This window comes from Bos indicus x Bos taurus, chromosome 19 (assembly GCF_003369695.1).
Source record: "Bos indicus x Bos taurus breed Angus x Brahman F1 hybrid chromosome 19, Bos_hybrid_MaternalHap_v2.0, whole genome shotgun sequence".
In the NCBI taxonomy this organism is placed as follows: Eukaryota; Metazoa; Chordata; class Mammalia; order Artiodactyla; family Bovidae; genus Bos; species Bos indicus x Bos taurus.
The window spans coordinates 57,187,808-57,190,041 of NC_040094.1; the positions used below are offsets into that span (position 1 = coordinate 57,187,808).

At 43.6% G+C, this 2,234-nt stretch overlaps 1 non-coding gene across 1 annotated transcript; it reads left to right on the forward strand.

Moving 5' to 3' along the window:
* Positions 1-1,125: 1,125 nt before the first annotated feature.
* Positions 1,126-1,228, forward strand: LOC113878609. The gene has a single exon (XR_003507038.1). It is a non-coding gene; the product is annotated as a U6 spliceosomal RNA (small nuclear RNA).
* The last annotated feature ends 1,006 nt before the right edge of the window (positions 1,229-2,234 follow it).

Sequence of the window (2,234 nt, forward strand, 5' to 3'; positions counted from 1 at the left end):
TCAAGACTTCGATAAGCCCATGAGTCAGTCGTTCTGCATAATAATCAGTGCCCCCAACACGAAAAGACACATGTACTGAGAACCCAGCTTTCCTTTGGCCGAAGAATGTGCATTAAATCTGTTTCATCACGTTTGCGGCTTTTAAGGGCTTGTTTGACAAAGGAGTTTGTGAGAAAGTTCCTAATAAGTTTGGCAGCTGACACATCACTGTTCTTTCAGCTACGGAGGCAGCAGGCTGTGAGGGTGACAAGCGGGGCCCAGGGCTTCCCTGGTGGTCCAGTGGCTAAGAATCCGCCTGCCCGTGCAGGGGATGTGAGTTCGATCCCTGCTGGTGGAAGATTCCATACGCCGAGGGGCAACTAAACGCAGGAGCCGCAGCTACTGAAGCCCGTGCACCTAGAGCCCGTGCTCCACAACAGGAGAAACCACCACCTCGAGGAGCCCCCTTGCTGCAACTAGAGAAAGCCTGTGCCAGCAGTGAAGACCCAGCACAGCCATAAATAAATACATAAAGATTTTTAAAATACCAATAAAGCACTCTTTAAAAAACAAGTGAAAATGTTAGTCACTCAGTCGTGTCCGACTCTTCGGGACCCCATAAACTGTAGCCTGCCAGGCTCCTCTGTCCATGGAATTCTCCAGGCAAGAATCCTGGAGTGGGTTGCCATTCCCTTCCCCAGGGGATCTTCCTGACCCAGGGATCGAACCCCGTGTCTCCCACATTCCAGGCAGATTCTTACTGGGGCCCAGTCAATTAAACCCATGTTTGAATAGCAGACCTGATACTTACCAGCTATGGGACCTCTCTCTCGAAGCCTCAGTTTCTTCACCTGTAGAATTTGGGTAACTAGAGAAACTTCTCACTGACTTGTGCCTTTGTTTGGTTGGTTGGTCATGCCATGCAGCTTGTGGGATTTTAGTTCCCCCACCAGGGATTGAACCTGGGCCCTTGGCAGTGAGAGCAAGGAATCCCAACCAGAAAGTGAGATAATGAACAGAAGATGCTGAGCCCAACGCCTAGGCCACGGTGAGTGTTTAGTCAAAGGCAGATGCAGTCCTTGTGAAATGGGGAGCTGAGTAAGATGGAGGGAAAAATCTGACTTGGAAGAAAAGGAGTTAAGTGGTGTGCTTTGGCAGCACACATCCTAAAATTGGAACAATGCAGAGAATATTAGCACGGCCCCTGTGCAAGGATGACATGCAAATTTGTAAAGTGTTCCATAGTTTTGAATTTCTGTATGACTCAGGAAACTCAACCTGGGGTTCTGGAACAATCTGGAGAAGTGGGAAGGGGTGAGATGTGAGAGGGAGGGGGTGTATGTATGTATACCTATGGCTGATCCATGCATTATGGCAGAAACCAGCATAATATTGTAAAGCAATTATCCTTCAATTAAAAATAAATAACTTTTTTTTAAAAAAGAAAATAAAAAAGGAGTTAAGTGAAATTCCACACAGAGTTTTATAAACCTTTTGTTAAAAAAATTATCATATTTATTTTGGAATATACCTATTCATGCACACGGATAATTCAAAAGAAACAAAGAAGGGTGAAAAATAGGTCTTCCTCCCACCCCTCATCTCACAGTTCCCCTCTGTGGGGCAACTAATATGCTAGTTTCCTGAGTATCTTCCCAGAAATTTTCAATACTGAAAAAATTTGTTTGAAATAGACTCACAGACTTAGAAATCAAAGTTATGGTTGCCAAAGGGGAAAGAGATAAATTAGGAGTTTGGAATTAACAGATACCTACTACTAAAAATAAAATAGGACTTCCCTGGCAGACCAGCGCTTAAGACTCCACACTTCCAATGAGAAGTAGGTTCAATCCCTGGTCAGGGAACTAAGATCTCACATGCCAAAAACAAAAAGGTAACTAACAAGGACCTACTGTATAGCACAGGGAACTGTACTCAATATCTTGTAATTATCTGTAAGGGAAAAGAATCCAAAAAAGAATATGTGTATATATATATATATAAATGAATCATTTTGTTCTACACCTGAAACTAACAGACCATCGTAAATCAACTATACTTCCTTTTTTTTTTTTAATCAACTTCAGAGGGAAATGAGTTTTGAAGGGCAGAAGACACTGAGGTAGTAAAGACAGCTGCCTGTGTGTTCGTGTTGGACCCCAAGTGGAGGGAGTATTTTGAAAGCATATTTAGTTCTCTGCGGCCTGAGCCAGACTGGGTGAAGTCTTCTTAGCTATAATAAGACCCACAGGCTC